At 35.4% G+C, this 19,503-nt stretch overlaps 1 long non-coding RNA gene across 1 annotated transcript in view; it reads left to right on the forward strand.

Moving 5' to 3' along the window:
• Nucleotides 1–13,279, forward strand: part of LOC138697134 (uncharacterized) — a 135,348-nt gene extending 122,069 nt beyond the window's left edge. Inside the window, exon 4 of the long non-coding RNA XR_011331533.1 lies at nucleotides 12,130–13,279. This is a non-coding gene — a long non-coding RNA (uncharacterized lncRNA). The remainder of the gene's footprint in view (nucleotides 1–12,129) is intronic.
• Nucleotides 13,280–19,503: the final 6,224 nt, after the last annotated feature.

The following is a 19,503-nucleotide window of genomic DNA, read 5'->3' on the forward strand; positions in this document are numbered from 1 at the left end:
GTTCTTGAACACCCTCCGTACTCCCCTGATCTGCCTCCTGCGGACTTCTTCCTGTATCCCCGCTTGAAGGCGCCAGATCAGGGGAGTACGGAGGGTGTTCAAGAACAGTTACTATCTTCTGAGCCAGGAATTGGCGCACACGGATCGCACAGTGTGCAGGGGCATTGTCATGGAGCAGCATCCATTTTCCAGTCCTGTGCAACTCTGACCGAACCCGCCGGATACGCTGTAGCAATCGGTTCAAAACGGACTGGTAAAATGCAGCATTAAAGGTTTGACCTGCAGGAACAAATTCCTTGTGGATGATGCCGTTGTTGTCGAAGAAGGCGATCAACAGTGTTTTTTCACCTTGGATTTTTGCAGACGGGTTTTTTTTTTTGGTCGCGGTGTAGTCGGTGAACACCATGACATCGATTGCCGTTTTGATTCCGGATCGAACTGGTAGCACCAGGCGTCATCTCTCGTGACGATGGTTTTCAGAAGCAATGGATCCTGGTCATACATGGAAATGAAACCACCAGAAGTTTCCATCCGTTTTGCTTTCTGCTTGTCTGTGAGTTTGTGAGGCACAAATCGGAAGCAGATCTTCCGCTTACCCAAATCATCGCGGATGATGGTGTGCACCGTGTCCTTGCTAATGTCCAATTCCTCCGCAATCAATCTTAGAGTCAGTCGCCGATCTTGTGCCAGCATTTGTCGCACTTTCTCGATCATTTCTGGGGTTCTGCTTGTCGATGGCCGACCTGAACGTGGCTCATCCTCAATTGTTTCCTTCCCTTCACGGAAGCATTTAAACCATTCGTAAACACATTTTCTGCTCACGGCTTCCCTCCCGTACACCTGCACCAACATTCCACGTGTCTCCGTTGCAGTCTTCCCCAATTTGTAGCAGAACTTGATGTTTACACGTTACTCCATTGCGCTGTGACACTTCCTCTCACACTGACTAGTTCAACTGGTCGCAGTCTGTTTACACTGCCAGTCACATGCATTGCATGCTGTGTATCGATTCTCCCCAAGTCTCTGAAGAACCATGCGCATGCGCAAGCACATGCGCCTAGTTGCCGTTCAGATATGACACCATTCACCGAACTTTTTAGACACACCACGTACGTCTGAAGTGTCGACACCTGTGGAGTAACGGTCAGCGCGTCTGGCCGCGAAACCAGGTGGCCTGGGTTCGAGTCCCTCCATTGCATACATCGCCAACTAGCTACATGTTACACTAATCAGACTTCAGATGTTTTTTTATTTTGTTTGATTATTTTACGACGCTGTATCAACATCTAGGTTATTTAGCGACTGAATGAAATGGAGGTGATAATGCCGTTGAAATGAGTCCGGGGTCCAGCACCGAAAGTTACCCAGCATTTGCTCGTATTGGGTTGAGGAAAAACCCCGGAAAAACCTCAACCAGGTAACTTACCCCGCTGTCCTACCCCATTATCTCCTGGCTTCGTTGCTTCACGAGTGGTGCCTTGTTGGTATCAGTTGTGATGTTCAGACCTGTTTTCGGACAGCTGATTAAAAAACAAACAAGCACAGTAACTGATCAGATGTACTCGTGTTCCCAGCAGGAGCCGAGCTAAACCTTCTGCACAATACGTCTGCTAATTTCTTGATTAACTTCTTACAGTATTTCTAGAGCGTTTAGAATAGATAGGCTACCCACTCTGGTAGTTCTATAACGCCTGTTCTGATTCCATGACTTACTTAACAAATTAATTGCTGATTAATATTTATTACATATTATAATGAAACTAACATCTGTCCATTACTATTACTATCATTAATTTCTCTAAATAGATTTACAAAACCTCTAATGGCAATTACATTAATATTCTCATTATTGATATATATTTTAGATTTATATATATATTTTTTTCTCCCTGTAACATAGTTCTAGTAAGCTTATATTAAATTAATTTTCATCATTTTACTAGCTATCTCAAACCTCAAATTAATTATAATTGATTGATTAAATTAGCTCATAAATTAAGTTACTACTTTACCTTATAGGTTTATCTAAATTTAAATAAATATGTAGTCTACTAGTCGTTAACTTAACTGAAGAATATAGCTGGAGAACCTTTTAAGTGTAATGTAAATATTCGTAATTTAAATATGTATTGTATTGATTAAGGCTGGTTGAGTGGAAGAGATGGCCTTATGGCCTTAACTCTGCCAGTGAAATTAAAATAATAATAATAATAATAATAATAATATTATTATTATTATTATTATTATTATTATTATTATTATTATTATCTCACTCTAACGCCCCGACTCAGTACTTAATCTCATTCCTATGACGAATCACTCACTCACTCACTCACTCACTCACTCACTCACTCACTCACTCACTCCTTATCTCCAGCTTCTGATTCGTAGTAGATAAATTTAGTAGTAGTAATAATAAAAGCAATTAACTATCCAGTCGAAAACCGAACTCAACAGGTTAGTGTTCCAACTGCACAGCTTTATTTAAAAATAATCGCCTCTCAGCGAAATTTCGTTCATTGGCCACGTGTTAGCCTCTAAAGAGAAGATAAGATCATCATAGGCCCTAATTGAATGGAAGGGCGGCATTCTTGCAGTAGTAACGCATAGAATGTTGGCATCGCTAAAACATGTTTGTCTGCTTTTAGACATCCACGTATATTTTTATCTGCACTCCACCCCGTTTCTGACAGCTTCGATGTACAATATAAGATGAGTTTGTTTCCGACAAACAGAATAGTTAGACGGCTAAGACTGAGTTTGTGTGTGAGAGCAGTTATTTAATGCACACATCTGCTCGAAGGACTGAAAAGGAATTCAGATGCAAAGAGTGATACTGAGTCATTTCTCCTCAGGATTGATGGAAGTAGAATTACTTCAGTAGGACTCAGATAGGGTTTACAAAGTTCACTATGGAAAAATGAACCATATTCTTTATTTTAAAATATAATACAATACAATACAATAAAAATATAACAAAAGAAATTAAAATTAAAAGTTACAAGAGTACCTACATTGTATGAAATAATGTACTAAATGCAAGTGAAACTTGGCTCTTGACTGATCTGCAAATATAATAATAATAATAATAATAATAATAATAATAATAATAATAATAATAATAATAATAATAATAATAAATAAAATAAAATGAGGACAGTTGAGTATGACTACCGTAGGAGAAGCCTACAGAAGACACGGCAGGATAAAGCAAGAAATGAATTTCTCTAGATAGAAATTAGTGTTACTGTATACAGTATGGAAGTGAAATAGCCTTACAGAGTTCCAGAGCGAATAGTTCATGTTGTATGTGACAAAAACTATGATATCACAGTGGTGGAAAGTTAAAAAATTTTTTCAGAACAAAAATGTCCCCCCCCCCCGAAATGTTTTACAATCTCTTATTTGGTAACTATTGAGAGTAGAATCGTGATTGTTGTCTATACCGATAGGAAATGTAATAAAGAATAATTTATCCCTCTAGTGTATTTCAATAGCGTGCACGGTTTTCGTGTAAATTTAAATTTAAAAACTTCTAAATTCAAGCCATTGCACATGCAAGCAAGTGACAACGCCTTGGCAGGCAGCGTATTCCGAATCTCACCGGACCTGTAACATCAATGACGTCACGCTGCAGCGAAATAGGAACAAAACAGCTGGAAGGTTGGATGGCTATCATGGCGGCTGTAAAAGTTGTTGTATGTGCTATGCTAGCAAGATTTTGCCAAATTTTCATACTGTCATCTCGCTCAGAGGAAAGAGAGCATAAATAATTTATTTCTTGAATCCGTACTAATAACTGGTCCGGTGACATATTCGTTCATAAGCCATTAACATATTTATTTTACGTTGTGCACATTACAAACAATACAGCAGAACACACCGCTATGACACAACAGTGCACGATGTCATTCGTCTGCTAATTCCCGCCCTATACAAGAACCAATCAGATTCATTGATGGCTTCTGATGGATACTGTCACCACCTCTGCAAGCTGATGGAACCGGTGAGACACCGGTGAAGTCATCGTTGAAATTCGGAACACTGTGATGCCATAGATTGCTAAGCGCTGAGATTCGGAACACTCTTAGAGAGCATCTCACCTACCGAGACGCATCGAGTTGGTTGACCTCTTACATCTGTATCACAAGTGGTGTGTGTTAGTGGCGGTGTTGCCGGACTGTTGAAACTTCAAACTTAATTTTCTAATTAACCGTGCATTTAATAACAAAACATAATATAGGTTTCCTATTAATTTACATGCACCCTATCATTCCTTTCAGTGTGCAAGATTATTTCACTTCCAAGCTGTATAGGCCTATTTTGTAAACAAAAATTGAAAATCAAACCTTAAATGTTATGGCCATGTACAAAAGTTGGAAAATGAACGATAGCCTAGAAATGTTTTCGGTGGTCACCACCGAGTATAAATAATCGTTTACACCAAGATTCAAATGAAAAATCCATGTCAAGATAATAATAAGAGAGAGGAATTTGTAAGAGGAAGATTGGAACGGTACATGCAAGTGGAAACTGTTCTGATGACAAACCTGTAGAGGGAAATAGTCGAAGAAGATGAAAATAGATCTGTAATAATTAATTAAAGGGGAAAGTATGGGAGAGTGGGGTTTTCGTACACAGCGGGTAATGGTACGCAACTAAGTTTTAGGATATGGCAGCATTCTATGGCCGTGTTCGGTAAGTTAGTCTAGCGGCAACATCGGTAACGTCAGTCTAGTCGATTGTTAGCGCTGTACTCTTGATTCAAGCGCTATCAGTATGTCAGTCGATTAGTTTAGTTTCCTTATAATTTTGTGGCTTCAGTGTGTTTGAGGTAAATAATGTGAATTTGAGTGATCTGGATCTTATGTAATGTGTCCTAAAAATACAACTAATTATATACTAACTTCAATATTAAGATTTTCTGTTATTTTGCTTCCATTCAAAGCTAAACTATTCGCACGCGGTTGTGCGTCCCAATATTCAATTAAGAAAAATATATAAATGCCTATTTTATGATGAATTCGGCAAAGACCCTGAACTCTGGTATCGTTGTGTGCTGTGTTCATTATGGGTTCACTCATACTGCAGTGCTACTGAAACTCCTCAAAATTTCATTTCCAATCCACATGAAAGAAACTTTAGTGTTAGGTTTCTCTACTTTTTGTATATTGTTTCTAAATATTGATTCTGTGCCTATTAATACATAATCCAATAAATTGTATTTGTAACTGCGTACTACTATCCAACTGCCTGTGTCGCATTTCCCCACTTGGTAGGGTAATGGCATGCATTACAACTTTTTCATACGAAGAGTCCACTGCAAGAATGATGGATGTCATTTGGAATACATTTTGCAGGAGAAGCAATTGAAAGTTTGAAAAGCTTAGCGCTCAAAGCTTAACTGTGATTTTCCGATCATTACTGGACAATGACTATCAGTGTTAATGCCATATAACTCTGTATGTATATTCTATATGTCTTAAGGTATGCATTGACAGTCTTGGTTCATTTTCGACAAGAAAGTGATATCCATCATTCTTGCAGTGGACTCTTCATATATCATCAATAGAAAAGAATGTTGTTTAGAAATACTAACTTGTAAATATTATTACAACTTAATTGTTTTATTATCTCCGAAAGTTTCAGTGTTAAACTAAATTATCTTGAAGTTAATAATAGATGCGTGCGATTACCTCACTCTCCCCTACATATTGTATAGTTTAATTAAAATATCTGTTTACTCAAAATCATAACGTATTTTAATTCTTCTTTCTGTCGACACATCTGAAAACGGATGTGATGTTATAAGCATACCGAATTCCACGTGTAGACAAAGCCATAAAATTAGCAATGATTCAGACTATGCTCGCTTTCTGGTGGTATTGACTGCACGGCGAATATTTATTGCGACCGAAATTAAAGTATTGGTTGGTGGGTTCGAAAAAGGAAAATTAAATAAGCTACTATGTACTTGTATAACCTATTCATTTTTCATTTATTTGTTTATTTTAGTAACTCCTTTCAGAAAATAAAATTACTGCATCTCGAGATTTAATTTCCAGGACAATTTCTTATAGATAGTATAGTGAGCGCAATATACAACTTACCGGCATTATAACCGGTCGTAACGCACGTTTAGTGGGGAGAGCCGACCGCTCTCTCGCACGGGACGAAAACGAACAGGCGGTGAATGATAGCGTTTTAGGACTATATTTCCGTACAAATAATGCGCGATAAGAGGTAGGCTATTAAGAAAACGTTTGAATTTTGGCAGGCAACCACTGGTCTGGAATGGCGAAAAACGGAGAAGAATGGCATCACATAGCTCATAGCTACTTTCTTCGCGGGATTCAATGGGATAATAATTACTGCAATTGTATTTCTCTCCAGACGAGGGAGAGACCGCATAAGAGAACATAAAATGACCATAATTTCAAAGGATTTTCATCCGTATACTCCGCAGTAACAAGTCTGATAACATTCTAATCCATCAATACAGCAATAACAACTGGAATTAAACATTTGCACAGAAAATTATATCGATGTGTACACCCATGTCATGAAAATAAACTTTTTTTCGGATATAACATAATTTCCAAACAAAATATGCCAAATTCTAGTTACAATAAATTAATAATTGAAGAGTTTACGTAATAGGGTGTGATTTGTACAGTAGTGGCAAAAAAACCGGACCGACCCTTGTAGCTGATTTCAGAGCCTTGTTCACAGTGACAGCACGATAGACTGGTAACTAAAACTTTCGTGGTTCGAATCCTGCCAGAGAAGGAAACTTTTTTTTTGTTCCTTATTCAAATTTCTTCCTAATACTTTTCGATTGCACCGATATTTTACTACTTAATTAACTTATTATTTCCAGAACATGAATTCTACTCGCTCATTTTCTAATGGTTTTCGAAATGTGCTACGTCAGCAGTAGAAACTACAACAACTTCAATAGATTACTCGCTATCTTGTGAATGCGCGCGTGGCATGCGCAGTGGCTCATTTCGGGGACTTTGATTATTCCGTCGATCCGGGTTTTTTGCCACTACTGTACATGGATTTGTCACGTGCCTTAATGCATATTGTTTTAACACTTTCTGACCTGAATTTATGTGTACACAAGGTCATAGAGATACTATTGAGAAAAAAAAAACAAAACAACCCTCTTCCTAATAATAGCTGGCCAAGGGACTGGCGGGTGCTGCACTCTATCGGTAAAGAATGAAACTACTTCTGATGATACCAAATGGAATTATCAGGCAAATCATGAGAGTCAGAAGTTACAGAAATGTTACTGATTCCAAATGTACTCATTCGTGCGGAAAAAGTTAATGTAAGAAATTCGATTTTAATGTGGAGGTCCGATATTTACCAAAGTTGGAAAAAATAGATTAGATCTACATACACAGTGGTTACTTGAGGAGGAGGATCCATAGGAACATTCGGATTACGATCTTATAGCCTAATATTTATTTCCTTTTCAAGAACCAACCTAAAAAATATAGAATACTTGTGGCTTGTGCAGCAAATGCTGCAAACTAAGTTCAATAGACGTTCACATAAAAATTTTTCAGATTTATTTTCAATGAAGAATACCAGACATTCTGAAAGTTATTTCCTTCCATAATAATGAAGAATACTCCCTCTGAATGGTTTTTTTTTATGACAAATACTTTTTCTTGAACCTATACACCTTCATTTTTTAGTTTGAACACGAAAACGCAAGTAACAATGTCAGGACGATCAGTCGGTTTTTCATGTGGGAGTAAAGCAATAGCTATTTCAGGTCATTGCGGATTGTAGCTGAAAGTTAAAAAAAAAAAAAAGTCAGGTTTGCTATGCTTTCGAACAATAGACATAGCATCTCGGTATAGCTGCTGCATGTTTCGTAAACTACCTTGAATGTAGAGGGTAAAATCATTTTGTGCTGCTAAGAGATCTTGCTGAAATGATCGGAAGACTACAAAATCTTGTAGGCCTCTTATTTTATCAGTAACTAATATCTTTTGGTCTTTTCTTAGGAACTCTAATTTTTTCGCTCTCTCGACCCAATACTGAAGAGAATCACGCATATAAATATCTACACCGCATCACCATTAAATTTATGAAAAAAAACCCAACCCCACTTGATTAATAACTATAAAAATATTTAATTATTAATAACAATATCATTATCTTACGTAAGTTTTATAGTTTTCAGTAATATATACTATATAGCCGCCATTCAGTAAATTATAGAAATCAAGATCTAATTTAAGATATTCTCTACATCTACTTACATAACCCCAAAACATTTCACTTTCATGTCATCAATATAGCATTAATATGTATAATTAATGAAAAATAGTCACAGTATGGCATTAACTATAATAATATTTCATTTCTAATGGTAATAATATCATCAAACCAATTCAAGTTTTGTACTTCTTAATATCCAATACACAGCTGTACTCAGAAAATTACATACCACAGAATCAGACCTGTAAATTATTTTAGTAAGTCTTGATTTTTAATAACAAATAAATGTCATTCTTGCAGATCATGGCCTTCGTGTAATAATGTTTACTGTAGTGTGTGTTTTGTTTTATTCTGAAATGAAATTAGTGACGGCAGATAGATTTTAGGAAATAGAAAAATTATGTTGAAAAATTGACATTTCACTGAAAACTACTATTTTTTTGAAAAACTTTGGGTTTCAAGCTTCAAAATGAGGAGTCATTTATTAAAATCCGTTCCGCCGTTTTCCCGTAATTTCCATTACCAGTTCAAATTATATATAGATGTTGTTCAGTTTCGTTCTTTGTAGATAGAATCTCTTAAAATACTTCCTGAATCAATTTCAATCAGGTAATGTATTTTACGCTCCTGTATTACAACACCCAGATGCCATCATAACCGCAGCTCAGGTGGGAATACTTTTTCTTTACCCTGCCGACGCCCAAGGACTAGTGAATACTGGATCTCCCCTTGCTGAAGGGGGTTTAGTGAGAGAAATTCTGCCCGCCCCTGCAGTTCGAGTTGGCCTGCAGCCAGCACTGCAGTTTTGATATAGTATGAAAGACGGAGATCTCAAATTACGGGTTGCTCTGCTACAATTAACACTTACCACAGATTTACGTCAGTTTGTATAATTATGCACTTGGCAAGACAACAGAATAATGAACTCTGATTTCTGTAGTGCTCGGGAAAAGTGGCACAAGTCAAAAATATTCATTTTACAAAAGAAGAAAAAAAACTGTCTTCACACTGGTTTATGTCGATTTGATTTTTTTCCGTATGAATTATTGTAATGGGAGGAATACTTATGTATTTTTTCCCAAGCAAGCAGATGTTCCGTAAGTTGTCAATAAATTAATAAAAAAGTTTGTGGAAACTGACTTATGCAACTTTTCCCAAGCACTGCAGATTTAGTCCTGCCACAAGTTGCCATGGCAACGGGGAAGAGCATAGCGGGCTTTTAATTAGTATTTTAGCTTTGTTTTTCTTCTATACTAATACTGACAAAGTAATCCATCTAATAAACAGTACAGTGTCATCTAGTGACTGTAATACTTGCCGTTGGAGCCGAAGTTTCCTAATTCATATCCTAGTAAGAACTATGGATTTTTAAAAGAACAAATAATTCCTTAATAAGGCTTCCTTTGAAAAGACAAACAATTGGCACATCTTGTAGGTTATGTCGTAAGAAATAACCCTGTTGAGAGGGTTCCAAGTATTTCTGTGACCACTTCAAAAATATCGGTACAGTGTATGACATAATCTTGCAGGAGGCATACTTAGAATTCAGTACTGCAACTCATCGGAGTCCAGAAAGATCTTATCCAACAATATAATTATGATAGCGTTATAAACAATACTAGTGGCTTGTGCAGCAAATACTGCTGCAAACTAAGTTCGTTAGACGTTCAAATAAAATTTTTTCAGATTTATTTTCAATGAAGAATACTTGTCTTTTTGATAGTTATTTGCTTCTATAATAATGAAACATACTCCCTCTGAATGGATTTTTTTAGGTCAAATACTTTTCCTTGAACCTATCCAACTTCAGTTTTTGAGTTTCAACGCGAAAACGCAAGTATCAATGTCAGGACGATAGCAGTAGCTATTTCAGGTCATTGTGGATTGTAGGCAAAAGTTAAAAAAATGTCAGGTTTGCTAAGCTTTCGAACAATAGCATTTTCGTATAGCTGCTGCATGTAGAACTTGAAATGTAGAGAGTAAAATCATTTTATCCTACTAAGAGATGTTGCTGAAATGATCTGGAGACTACAAAATTTTCTAGGCCTCTTATTTTATCAGTAAGTAATACCTTTTGATCTTTCCTTAGGAACTGTAATTTTTGCGCTCTCTCGAGCCAATACTGAAGACAATGACACATATCAATATCTACACTACACCGCCATTAAGTATATGAAAAAGACCCAACCCCACTGGGTTAATAAGAATAAAAATATTTGATTTTTAATAACAATATTATTATCTTACTTAAGTTTTGTAGTTATATATAGCAGCCACTCAGTAAATTATAGAAATGAAGATCTAAATTAAGATATTCTCTACATTTACTTACATAACCACAAAACGTTTCACTTTCATGTCATCAATATAGCATCAATATTATGTACAATTAATGAAAAATAGCTGCATCATGATATTAACTATAATAATATTTAATTTCTAATGGTAATAATGTCATCAAACCTCCTCAAGTTTCGTAGATTTGAATATCCAATACACAGCTGTACTCAGAAAATTATACACTGCAGAATCAGTTTTTAATAACAAATTGAATTGAGCTCTAAATATGTCGGCAATCTACAGGTCATGGCCTTCGTGTAATAGCCTATTGTTTATTGTAGTGTGTGTTTTGTTCTGAAATTCAATCAAGTCGGCCGTGATTGAATAAAATTAGTTCTCAAAACTGACAACAGATGGATTTTGGAAATATAGGAAAATTATGTAGGAAAATGGACATTTCACTGAAAACTACTACTTTTCCGAAAAACTTTAGGTTCCAAGCTTCAAAATGAGGGGCCATTTATTAAAATCCGTTCAGCCGTTTTCCCGTAATTTCCATTACCAGTTCAAATTATATATATATATATATAGATATAAATATATAAGGGGTATTGATACAGGCCTGTAGTTAGATTCGGACCTTCGTTATAAAGAAATGCAAAAGCTGTTACTATGAAAAACAATATGTTGTTTGAGGCGTTTAGTTGCAAAATCAGATACATCACTAACATATAATTTTTCAGTATGAAGGAAAAACGTATATAGGCTATCTCCTATACACCAAGAGATAAAATATTAATACTTAGAGGATACGTTTGTTATGGAATATTGTAATGTTCTACGACGTATGGGGGTGACATTATTGCATAATTAGTAGATAATAAAGAAAATTTATTTGATGTATCTGGTTTTGAAAATTGTTCTGTGATCTATCTGGGTGAATGAAAGGACTTATCTTGGTTTGAAAGCAAAAAACCATTCTATTATATACAATGTATTATTTTAAACCCACTGTTACATTATTACAATTAATTTGTCATAATTGTTACATTTTCATCATCACAAAAGAAACGGAATTATTAAACAACCAGATCACCTATTTCACACTCATGGTCATACACATTTTCTTCTTCATTCATAAAAAAAAATTGGTTTTCATCCAAGCTTTGCAGACTGTTAACAATACGTGCATAGTAGGATAATGTTTGAAGTGATTTCCAGTCATTACCAAAATGTTTTGTCAGCAAAGTAGTTAAATCATTTATTTTTAATTGTAACACTTATACTCCTGGCAGCATTATGCTTGGTGATGCAATATTTATTTATTTTTTTTGTTCTTCTAACAAATACTCTTGTATTGACCAGACTCACTTCTGTAGTGAACTTTATCCTTCACCAGGACGTCATCCTTCTTTTTGTTCCACTGAAAGAAAAATCTTTTACATGGTAAGTGCCACTGAGCTGGTGGCCGCACTGCATTGGAAACAGTTTTTTTCCTTGTCATATGTTTTATCTGACAAAGTTATGAATGACTGTTCGAAAATTAGAGAAAATATCTGTTTACTCGTTAGGACTAATGATGACATCTTGCCGCTTTTCTTTCAGCTGTTTCTACGCGGGAAATCTACTGATGCGCAATGAACGTATGAGCAAATCCATGATGTATCTGGTTTTGGAAATAAACTGACATGACTTTTCTGGATTTGCAACCAATACTATTCTTTCATCATACAAATCCATGTGATGTATCTGGCTTTGGAGCATAACAGCGCTACAGCAGTTGTAGAATTATATGAAGATATGAAATATAACATTAACTCATTTTCGAGAAAAAAGTGATGTATCTGATTTTGCAACTACACGCCTCGTTTGATAAATACTGTATGGTGATGAAAATTTTAGCAGATTCTATGTTGTGAATTTTTGAAGAAGTTATGCCATATTTATAAATTCGATTCTGATAAAACTGATTATCGGTCGGTGATAAAGTACTTATTTTTGAAAGAGTTTTTCGTCAAGGAAATTAATGCATATATGGTGGCTATATTGAGGAATCATTGTTCTTCGCACGCCAGCATAAAAATTGGAGAATGAAGAGAAAAGGCAAACACCGTGTTCTATTTTTGTCACTACTCCAGAAAATATGGATGCTGTGCATGATATGATTTTGGAGAATCGATGAACTGAACTCGAGCGTATATTAGACACTTTGAAAATTTCCTATGAAAATGTCTACGTCGTACATCACGTGTGTGAGAGAAAATAATCGCTTTGCTGTCGTTTCGAAATGGAATCTCCTAACTTCTGGATCGTATTTTAGCTGTGGATGAAACACAGATGCAGCTTTATGATCTATAAATAAAAGAACAATCAAAAGAATGGGACCACTCTGGTTGTAAGTGCCCGAAAAAATCCTCGCATAATTTTGGGAACGAAAAGAATTAATTATGACAGACTACTTAGAACAAGGTAAAACTTTGATGGAACCGTATTATTTTCATTACTAACTAAGCTTCCGAAAAAGAAATGCAATGATAAAATTTCTAAATGTGTGCTGTTCTTGCCTGGCAGAGCACCCGCTCACAAATACCTCATTATGTTGCAGAAAATTTATGAATTTGACTTTGAATTGATTGATTAACTATCCACAATAGTTGACAGTCACCTGTTTCCAAAAGTGAAAAAAAGTTAACTTTACAAGAAAAGACGTTACTTTTTCATCGAGTAGAGCAGTAATAAGTACAGTGGAAGAGTGTATATCTTTCCACACGATGTTTGTCTTTTCTCCTCTTCTCCAATTTTTATGGTGGCATACGAAGGAAAATGACTCCTCAATGTGCCAACTACATCTGCATAAATTTCCTTAACGAACAACTCTTAAAAAATACTTTATCACAGACCGATAGTTAATTTTATCAAAATCGATAGTGTTCAGTAATATTAAATTATAATATAAAATCATAAATAGATAAACAAACAAGTTTCTGTGAACCACTAACTAAATGATTCTCGTGAAGAAAGTGTCCCAAAAATACATTTTTGTAGATGATATCAGCAGTCTGTTCACGAAAATTTAGTCATTTCCACTTATAAGCGTAGTTTTTTCTCAATAGTTTTGTTGGTAGGGAGATTCGTTCTCGCCTGACGGAGACACACCGACTCATATAGATCTGTGAGTTACGGCAGAACACCAGTAATGATATGGTGTACTGATTTTATGGCTGGAGAGGAATGCGTGGTGTGGTTGATGGTGAAGTTAGCTTAGCCCTTAGTTGCCTGACGGTACTTAGAAGTACCGTGACTTATTTTGCATACTGTAAGACCTGGAAGAATAATAAACCGCCAGAAATTGCGTGCAACCTGATAAATAAAATCCATCAAGGATATTGACAGTACTGTACATAGAAATACGACCTTTAAAGAAAATAAAATTAAAAAAATAAAAAAAAAAATAAAAAAAATTCTGAAAAAATTACTGTATGTTTTGAATTCATATTCTAACAACATTCACTAAAGAAAACGGATTTATTTTAATTTTTTCTTATGTCCGGCAACAAAGGGTTAAGCGATATTTATACTTTGAAATTATACAAGGTATCTTAATACAATTCTACCTACATCTTTACTAGCTCTTTGTAATTGTGTATCGTAAGTTAGATAAAAAAATTGAATGTAATTAAATAATTATAAAGGTGGGCTTGCTTTCAACATCTCATTTAGTTGTCATTTCATGGAGAAAAGCTATTTTTTACGAACGCGCTTCATAAGTGCGCACTGCACGATTTAACATCTGCTCTCGGCCTGGCATCACGACCTTCTTTTGTGCTGTCGGGGATCCCCCAAGAGTCTTGTAACGAACGAACTCCAGCGTCGATGTGAACAATTTGTTGTTGAGCGCTGCTCATATCGGTGGGACACAGTCGAGACCTCTTGTATGTAAATCGAGAGATGAAATATTTATAAAGACAAAGTCTCAAGTCTGAGCACCATGTCATTTAGGAGACATAAAAACCTCTGGAATATTTGAAGGTGAGTGACCAGTCTAGCATGCGGTCACCTTCGCCCTTTGGGAAAGATCCCTGCTGCGTTGCAGGCTCTGGGAATCGAAGCATTGACATCAAGTCACAGAAGAATATTTTAAGAATGGAGCAGTATGTATACTCGTACATAAACTGAATTCTCGCAACCAAATATAGTTACAACATATTATATTAATGTCACGTAACAAAACTGTCCCTGAGGTTCAGTAAACTGTAACATAGTATACATAAAATGAACGTAATAGAGATTTTCTTATGTCAGCTTTAGTATGAGTACGATTTAATGCCTCAGGAACCGTATGTAAAGAATATTTAACAAGAATGTTTATACAGGTTGATTGTTATTAATAAAGGGCTCGAATTGAACCCAACGGCGTTGTTTTTCAGTCACTTTTAGAATTAGCATGATTTTATATTGTAATAATCATAAACCAAAAAGACATATGACTCGGTTAAGAGAGAAGTTTTGTATAACATTCTTATTGAATTTGGTATTCCCAAGAAACTAGTTCGATTAATTAAAATGTGTCTCAGTGAAACTTACAGCAGAGTCCGTATAGGCCAGCTTCTGTCTGATGCTTCTCCAATTCACTGCGGGCAAATGCAAGGAGATTCACTCTCACCTTTACTTTTTAACTTTGTTCCAGAATATGCCATTAGGAAAGTTCAGGATAACAGAGTGGGTTTGGAATTGAATGGGTTACATCAGCTTCTTGTCTATGCGGATGACGTGAATAGACCCTATGTTAGGAGAAAATCCACAAAAGATTAGGGAAAACACGGGAATTTTACTTCAAGCAACTAAAGCGATAAGTTCGGAAGTAAATCCCGAAAAGACAAAGCATATGATTATATCTCGTGACCAGAATATTGTAAGAAATGGAAATATAAAAATTGGAGATTTGTCCTTCGAAGAGGTAGAAAAATTCAAATATCTCGGAGGAACAGTAACAAATATAAATGACACTCGGGAGGAAATTAAACGCAGAATAAGTATGGGAAATCCTGTTATTATTCGGTTGAGAAGCTTTTGTCATCTAGTCTGCTGTCAGAAAATCTGAAAGTTAGAATTTATAAAACAGTTATATTACCAGTTGTTCTGTATGGTTATGAAAGTTGGACTCTTACTTTGAGAGAGGAACAGAGATTAAGGATGTATGAAAATAAGATTCTTAGGAAAATATTTGGGCCTAAGAGAGATGAAGTTACAGGAGAATGGAGGAAGTTACACAACGCAGAACTGCACGCATTGTATTCTTCACCTGACATAATTAGGAACATTAAATCTAGACGCTTGAGATGGGCAGGGCATGTAGCACATATGGGCGAATCCAGAAATGCATATGGTGTTAGTTGGGAGGCCGGAAGGAAAAAGACCTTTGGAGAGGCTGAGACGTAGATGGGAGGATAATATTAAAATCGATTTGTGGGAGGTGAAATATGATGATAGAGACTGGATTAATCTTGCACAGGATAGGGACCGATGGCTGCAATGAACCTCCGGGTTCCTTAAAAGCCATTTCTAAGTAAGTAAATAAGTAATCATAAACAGATTGTTAAATTAGTTCGTTTACAACGGCTGCGTGATGATAGAGAAGGTAAAGTGCAACTCTTTTCGTATGTGATAATTAGGAAACGAAGCCTGGACACCAAAACATTGCCTAGAGGCTGCTATAGGTTTAAGGAACACTGGCTATAGGATGACGTTTTTATTTACTCTACTGATGTACCTTCAGGTTCGTATGCAAAATTAAAGACATCGCATGAAGAAGCTCTGTTCATTCGAAGTTTAATGGATGCGGGTTTTGTGTTGTTTACTGCGTTATAATAGATTGTTTCGATACGACAAGCCTTTTTTCTGTTTAAAAAAGTAAACCTTTCGTATGGAGTTCAGTCATGATCTAGTGAAGGTACTGTAAATATGTATTAACATGTCTCCAATAAAATCTGAAAGTTTGCCTGTGCTTGCAAAAGTCTTCGGATATGACTATTTTTCAGTCAAGAACGAAAATTATGTCGTAAAGTGTGTAAGTTAGACATAAAAGTTAATAAGCGTCATGATTTACAAACAACATTGCGACTCTAAAAGACACATCAAACATCTGAAATTGTTTAGTGGTTTGATTTGGGGTTAGTCCACTTCATATTATGACTTGTGTCGCTGATACGTGCGAATATTCCGTTCCATAACTTGAAAATCCATATTTTAAACACTTCACTGAAAAGTATACCTACGTTTATAAAATTGCCGACTCCAACAACCATGCGTACACAATATTTACCTTCGTGTTATGAAGGAACTTTAAATTATATACCTTGTTAACAATAAAGGGCTAAACTAAAACTGAAAAGTGTTCTTGAAAATAATCCTGCACGGAAACTCTGTGAAGTGCAATATGAACTAAATAGTGAATTGACACAAGATTATAATAAATAAAGTCTAGGCTATTTCAAATTCGCACCAATAACATCGCATGATATCGAAAGAACATTTTCTTGTTCAAGTGACAATAGAACAGATTTATTTATTTTGGCAATTTACGAATGTACACAGGTATACATTGCAACTAAATTAGTGACACTTAAGCGTTTATGCTCGAGGGTGAAATAGATAAAATGCTACGGAAGTTTTAACATCTTTCGTCACTTGCTTGCTTAGCAATGACATTGAGTTACGTCACTCTATTCTGACGACACTTGTTTAGCAAACAATCAGACTCTTGCGTTGATATTGTGTTTGCTAAACGGATAAATTTGCTTTATTGCATAAATTTTATTTATTTATGTTATCAACATACTCATACTAACGCCTCACCAACAAACCATTTCAGATGTAACGCAGTAATTCTATTGTAAATACTAGGCCTATATATTCAATAAAGAAACGAAGGAAAAATAACGATTAATAATACAACACATAAATAGCATTACATTTATTTCACTATCATTCATATTTACAGTTCTTATAAACAATTAGTTCCTTAAACATCTGAATGTCATAATTAATAACACCCAAACGAAAGCATAAGCCAGGCATGTCAATTGATGCCCACAGGAGTAAGCGCGCGCTTTAGAGCCCAGGAGAGCCTGAGCGCTTTGCAGCGGAAAGGAAAGAGACAGACGAAAGAGGTGTATAAGCCGCTTGGTCGAGCTATATTCAGGGATGGCCAGCACTGATTCAATAGATAAAGGGAAGACAACTTATTAAAACTGTATCCATGTTAATTTTTAGATTTGCCTGAGAAGTATAAGTGCATTATAAGAATGTAAGTTTTAATTTTAATGCTCATTTTTCACAAGTTTGATTCTTTTATTCAAAATAAATATGTTCTCAACTTTTCGTATAGAAAAGTGAAATTTTCAGATATAGGCCTATTTATTTAGTAACCTTACAGAATGTTTTCGTAAATCTAATATACCGTATATACGTATTACTGAATATAGTGTATTGAAAATTTTGAAAATATTCGCATGGAAATTGTTTGTAAGGAAATGAATTAACAAAACAACTACTGTTACATCATAAGCAAAAGATACGTCCCCATGTGTTGTAAAAATGTTAGCTCTATAGCTTCAGCAGATTTCGAGAAAATAATTTAATATTCTGATGATAGGAAGTTGCTCACAAATATCACCTTAAAAGCATAATGCGATAAGAGTTTTGTTATGTAATATTAGTTACACTTAAAACATATACAGTACCTAGGTAACTTTGCTTTGTACTGTAATATTGTTTTGATCAGTTTATTGATTACTTTTGTAAGGCTAAAGATACCATCAATATAAATTCCAACTTATCATGTCATACTCAATCTCTTTCTTTGGAATATCACTTTCTTTATGAATGATGCGTTTCATCCACTTAATACAGTATAATATTATAGGGCTACTACTATGGAATTGAAGTGAATATTCCTTCTTAACTCTCTATTATGTTATTAAGATTTAAAACACAAGTGCAATATTAAGAAATCAGTGTTAGTACTTTTGTTTTACAGACAATATAGATAATATTAAACAGAAAGAAGCCTTTCCGTTTGAAGTTTGTGCACCACTGTTTTCTTAATCCAACAGGTTGCTTATTCATACACACAACCCTTCCTCTTTTCATACTTAGTGCTTGCTGCCCGCGCACGACGTCAAAGTCAGAAAAATGCGCTTGCTTTGACATCACTGGCATAAGCATTTCACGCAATTACAGGGATCCAATGAAAGCCTAGTCTCTTTCTTGCTTCAGATTATTTGTAAGTTACCATAGAAACTATGAAAATAACGGAAGACTAGAAAAAGGCATGGTTTATTGTCGTATAGGCCCTAAACATACAAACCTGAAAATAACATACGTGTTAGGTCACTCTTTCACTGACTACGTGAATTAATTTGTCCAAAGAAATTATTAGGAAAGCAGGTTTTTTATTATGCGTTGGAACATAACGACGTTATGTTATAACTGTAAAATAAATGTAATGTCCGTGTAACGACCCTGAAAACTGTAAAGGCAAGCGACCATAAAATTGTAACAAAGGAAAGTAATGCCTAAATTCTCTACAGCAATATGTTTGAATTTCACCATGGGACGAGTTCACTGTTCCAGTTGATGTGGACATTCTTTGTCAAAACAGATGTGAATGTGCGATCCGTGAGTCCGTGACCGAAGGCTTAAACGTCTGTGACCAGGGCTTGGTGCAGCAACCAGTGACTCGATATGTTTGTAACCTACACGTATCAAATTCAAATAATTTTACTCTCTTAAACGTTTCAAGTAGGAAATAAAATTCCACTAATTTCCGTAATATGATTAAACCGATTTTGACAAAATTGGATATGCATCGAATACTGATCAGTGAAAAATAATATAAGAATTAGAGACAGACATTATCAAATTGGAAAAAAATTTCCCTTTACTTTTCATAAAATTATAGATAAATCATCGAGTTTT

This window comes from Periplaneta americana, chromosome 3 (genome assembly GCF_040183065.1).
Source record: "Periplaneta americana isolate PAMFEO1 chromosome 3, P.americana_PAMFEO1_priV1, whole genome shotgun sequence".
NCBI lineage: Eukaryota > Metazoa > Arthropoda > Insecta > Blattodea > Blattidae > Periplaneta > Periplaneta americana.